Genomic DNA, 6000 nt, shown 5'->3' on the forward strand with positions numbered 1-6000 from the left:
CTTTGAAACGGTGACGTAGGTTGGGCGTCTTTTTTCTTTTTTTTAAACTCTCATACCTGGGGAAGAAAGATAAGTGTGAGGTTATTCTTGCAGATGGAGGAAACCTAGACTTGATTATCCAATTTAAGCATTGAACACACATCCAGTGGATCTTTATGTCTGTATCTGTATCACATACACATATCCTATTAACTTAAAGGTGACACTATTCATAAAGGTCCCACACTAGTCATGAATCTATTTTGAACAGAAAAAGCATAGATATGCACTGTATAATGTCCATGAATGCATAAATCATTAGCAATCAATCAAGCAAGACATGAAGCAATAATATCAGCTTTTCAACAAGTGTGGAGATAAATCTGCCCTTAATAAATCTTACTCTCAACAAACCCATTAAAGGAGCAAAGCCCACACTGTGTGGTGAGCCACTGTCGAGGTGTTCTGTAAACCATCTGGAGTAGGCCAGACTAAGACACATGAGTTCCACTGCTGCTTTAAATAAATGAGTTTTCTAAACTCATGTTGAAATTGTGATTTCATTTAAATAGCTCAACATTATTCTATGGGTTTTGAAAATGGAAAATTAAATGAACTGTTGTCTGTCACGTGACCTTGATAAAAATAAGTTAGCATTTGTAGGCAACATTTAGAATAGCTTCTGTATGATGTTTTTTGTGTGCATTGTGATTTAGTGCAAACGCCACTGACACTGAGAACAAAAAACAAAGATGTACAAAGATGTACCTTAAGCTTAAGAAGACTAGTGGATAGTGATCATTAGAAATCAGAGAAGAGGACATTTGAATTAAGTCTAAAAATCTCAAATAAACAGACTGAGATATAGTATTTATGCAGCATCTCCTGTGAGCATTTTAAGACCTTCAGAGTTAATACAGACAATTTCAATCTTGTCAAATGAGGTGTGTGAAATGACGCACCGCAAAAGCTATTTGTTGTGTCTGATCCTTCAAAGGTGTATCTGCAGTAACGGTAGAGTTGCCCACTACTGAGCCATGAAATAAAAGGAAGAAACCATAAGTGTTTTAGAGCTCAGCCACCCATAATGATCTTTTCTTTAGAAATCAATGAGAGTAAGGGATAGAGTTACTCTCAGGAGACAAGCAGATGACTGTTTATATTGATCAAAAGCTCATCTGTGCAGCTTTTAAGGACCCGATCCTCTCGCGTATGAAATAATGATGGATAGATATGTGGATGTGAGCAGCAGGGCTCATTTAGAGAAAGACACAAACCCTTAAAATGAAGGAGGGCACACACACTCGTATGAGTTCCATCTCGCTCTCACCTCTGTATGCACCTAACACCCATCTTGAAAGATGCCTATGGACTGGTCGCGGTGTAAGGTCTCAGTGTTTGAAGTGTGTGAAGGGGGTTGTCCGGCCGGGTCATTGTCCAAGACACATACACACTCGCACACACACACACACTCTGACCTACGGTGCCAGGCCCGGGGCCGCAGACCCTTCTGAATAGAGGAGCAGATGGTCGAGAGGTGGCTTCAATGGAAACTGAGAAAGAAAAGAAAAACAGTCCAAGGAAGAGAAGAAAAGCTCAGGAGGACGTCCAGGATCAGGAAGCTTGTAAGAGTGGGCAGGTGTGTGTGTCCGTCCATCGGTGTGTGTTTGAGTGTGTGAAGGTTCCTTCCAAGTTTGTGTCTTCACTTGTGCTTGTGCCCATTATAGTCTACTCAGTAGTCAGTATCTGTAAACATCTCACTCTGTCTGTATCTGTATATCTAGGAGCAGTCTACTAAATGAAACCTTATACTGTAGTGTTTGTGCAATATGCATGAACTGCCCCGCCACACACACACACACACACACACACACACACACACACACACACACACACATCTGATCCAGATCTGGTTGCGTGTCTGCTGCTGGATTCCCTACAGGGGAATACTGTGTTGACATCTGCATCTACAGTCATCAGACTCATGGCAACAGACTTGACTGAACGTCCACACAGAGTTATTTATCGATTATCTGCAGCTGCTCCTCTATGAAAATCTGTTTTGCAAGATTTTATATTAGATTCTGAGTTTGTATAAACTACTGCAGATAGTTTTTAGAACGGTTATTTCAAACGGCCACAAAAAAAATGACCACAAATATTCAAACAAGAATGCCGATCCAGTAGGTGACGATAAAGTCTACTTCAATGATCCGTCAAAAAACAGAAGAAATCTGTGATCCGAGTATTTGGGAAGGCAGGCGCCAGTGAGTGTTGATGTGGTGCAGAGACGCTACATTAGCTGCGAACTTCTAATTACACATTGCAATGCTAGTTTGAGTACGTGGAGAAACTGGTACAAACCTGCCCTTGTTGTTCATGCTTCTGGCACATGCTCATAACACAGAGAAGCAGAATGTTCCATTAACATGAACACGTAGATACACAGAAAAATAAAATCTACAATTTACAAGAACTTAAAATGTTGTTGTGGACAGGGCATCTTTCTAGAAATCAGGAGGTTCACCTGTAAATGATGATAACATATAAGCAGATTAACAGAAAAATATAAGCAAGCCAAAGGTGAAGTATTGTGAATATGAAATATCATTTCTGCACTAATCCTTCTGAAATGACATTCAAATCCTTCCCTTGCTCCATCTTTGTTCCTGTACTCAGCAGCTTCTATAAACGGATCCCAAAACAAAGTTTCCATTAGATTTGCAACTTTTAATTCCCAGAGTGCGACGCATCTGAATCAGATGATAAAATGTGCCTAAAATAGTGGCAAGGGCTGACCTTGGATCTGCCTATTGGTAGAAAGTTTCCATTGCATTGGCAGTCCTCAGGGGGGATTATGGGTTCCCACATAAATTAGTTAAAAAGCATCAGTGGAGCAAGTCAGTTCCTGAATCTCAAAAACACAGTTTGTCATGGGCCTGAAAGAAGTGAAGAGAGGTTAGAGTAAAAATACACAACTTGAATAATGGGCTCTTTGGCTTTTTCAGTGATGCACCTTGTAAAGATGGAATTACCGACTGAACAATGAAGTGAACAGTGACTTTTTTATATATCAGTAACATGTGGTCGACTACAAAGCTCCGACCAGGAGGATCTGGATCAAAGAGGTGCAGTGGAAGACTAATAGTGTACCAGAGGTTAGAAATCTGAGATGCCCCACTATCATGAGAAGGTACTCAGAGAGGGGCTTCTGCAGCACCCCCCAAGTCCAGGTAGCTGAGGTATTTGTATTGTTGAAAATCTTTTACCTTTTTATTTGTCAACTGGTCTCATTACAGCTGATGGATTTGTATTTTTTTTATTCGTCTTTCCAGATGGTGTTATTTAAAAAAAAAAAAAAAAGAGAGAGAAAAAAGTAAATTGCTTTGGGAATGTCAGGAAAGGGTTTCACAATTTTAGTTCAGTTCATAACAGCAAAATTCTCTTTGTCTGTTTTAGATTCAATGAAATGTAAATTCTTGCTTTTTAAAAATCAGCAAAACCTGGTTAAATATTTTAAGATATTATTTAACAAAAGGAATCCATGTCTTTAGTGAAATATTTTGAGTTTAGTCCTCATTTAATGTTAGCATGGATCCTTTAAACTTGCTAACATCAGCATTATGAGCATGTTAGCATGATGGCCTCATTTAAACTTGTTCAAATGCATTCTAAATCTGACGCTGTATCAGATCTCGATATGAACAGTTTAATTTGTATTTAAAATAGAAAGTGTCAGTTTTAAACATTTAACTATTTCTGTAGATTTGGGGTATCCAAAGGAAAACACATTCTCGCCTCGGAACCTAACAAACCGTGAAGATGCTAATGCAGATGTGGGTTGTCGACCTGTGATGTTTCTTCACCATTTACAGAAGTTTCAATACAATCAGTGTCACCACTGAGAAAGAGAAATCGCCACATGAAAGGGAGGCTGGAGAAGCTGCAGAAAGGAAGGAAAGAGCAGAGAGGTGAGGAGAGGAGACACCTGGTTTGTTTTCACATCTTTGACTGAATCAACACTCAGCGTGTGGGACCAGCCATCTGTTGACAGCTCAGGTCACTCCAGTGAAGGCTGAGGTTACGGGGGGTGTGGGGAGGGAGCAGGGTGAGTGGCTGATGTTGAGTGGCTGGGATGCATGTTTGCATACATGTATATTCTATGTGGTGGAGGTCTAGATGACCACATGCTTGTAACTCTCACACGACCCCATCCTCCATCCAGTCCATCAATCACTAAATGAATGTCTGCAGACGGTGAGGGTGCCGAGGCAAAGTGGAGGTCCATGTCACCAACATGATCATTTACAGAAGTTGAGGCACATCGGAGAAGTTTGGTCCATGCAGCCTCCAAAACAAACACACCAGAAAACACTTGACATGTTTCAACATCTGCTTGTCAGCGCGTCGGCTGCGTGTTGACACGGCTTCCTCCGCCATCTGAAAGCATTCTGAGGCATCAATGAATCACCAGAGTGTTTACTGTTGGGATGGAGAGCGAGGGGCGGTCTCCTCTGTGTGCGGGGGTGCACGTGGAACTGCGTGGCCTACGTGCTGCTGCATGTATGCAGAGAGTCTGGGACGGGAGGAGAATCTGGTAGGCATTATCACCGCTCGGCTCTGCCCACAATCAGGAGGCACTTAACCGCGCGAGGCAATCACCGCAGGGGTCGAGAGGTCACCACATCGACCGTGCAGCGGCAGACAAAGGGAGAGCACGTCGGAGGGGAACACAGGAGCCGGTGGCAGCGAAGGCACCACTTACACAGATACCTTGTGAATGAGCAAAGAAAATAGCTGCCTGGATTACACGCTCCAGCTGAAAGTGTGTTTGCATTGCGGGCGTCAAAATACCTGTTGCTGAGACTTTTGTGAGACTTTAGCAGTTCACAGTGGGAGGGTTACAATATAACTATCTCTGTGTTAAATCATAGAAAAAATCAAGTTCCAAGATCAGTTATTTATTGATCAAATGCATCATCAGCTTCATTGATTATATTCAGGTTCAGTGGTCACGTTCCAATTTGGAAAATGTGTTTTCAGGCATTGGAATCAATCAACTTTACTTCTTTGATTACACTTATGACATTGTTTTGACAATTATGTTCTGAAGGAAATATGTATGGATAATTCCTTTATTGAAAAAGTGTTTTTTCAGTAAAGGAATTATTTTGCTGCAGTTAATTTACACAAGATTAGATACCGGCTACAAACTCCTTTTTTTTGTTCATGTTAATAAAATGAATATGTCCTCTGTTTTGTAACTCTACTTAGTTTAATATCACTTCTAGCAGACAGGGTTGGTTGATGTGACCTCCTTGATCAGGAGAATCCTTAAATACAGCTGAATCATCATCTAATGTTTGTACATTTAAAAATATCATCCATATGTTTATATTATCATAACAGAAAACCAATAGTGAGAGCAGCAGTCTGTGTCATCTGGCAGACTGGATGACACTGGCATCTCGATTTTAACCATCTGCCCTGCTGAAATGTTCCTGAGCAACCAGCTCCAGGGTTGCTGGTCCAGAGCCCATCCTGTGGTCCGACCTCCCTGAGTCGGAGCAAGTAAGAAAAAATGACTCGACTCTGGGGATCAATAAAATAACACTTTGTCGTCGTCTGCAGGAAAACCAGTGAAATAAATGATTGGCAGATGAAAAGAACAGAATTGCATCGTGGGTTGTAAGTTTACCAAGACTTCAGGAGGCGTGTAAAAACCAGAAGATCCAGTGCCCTGAGACAAGACTGAAACGAAATCTTCCTGTGACCTCCGGAGTGTGAGTGTGTGTGTCTGTGAGCTGAGGAGACAAATACAAAGGATTGTGTTGTTAAGATAAAGTGTATTAGAGCATGTAGAGAAGAAGATATGGGAGAGTGGAGTGTGACTCAGTGGGGCTGGGAGGTATAAGGATATATTTTACAACAAGTTTCCCTTAGAATCTGCAAAAATTGTCCGACACATAATGCTCCTCGATCTTTTCCATCCCACAGGTACTCTGGTCCAGCTACTTCTAA

The sequence above is a fragment of the Platichthys flesus genome, chromosome 5 (assembly GCF_949316205.1).
Source record: "Platichthys flesus chromosome 5, fPlaFle2.1, whole genome shotgun sequence".
Classification (NCBI taxonomy): domain Eukaryota; kingdom Metazoa; phylum Chordata; class Actinopteri; order Pleuronectiformes; family Pleuronectidae; genus Platichthys; species Platichthys flesus.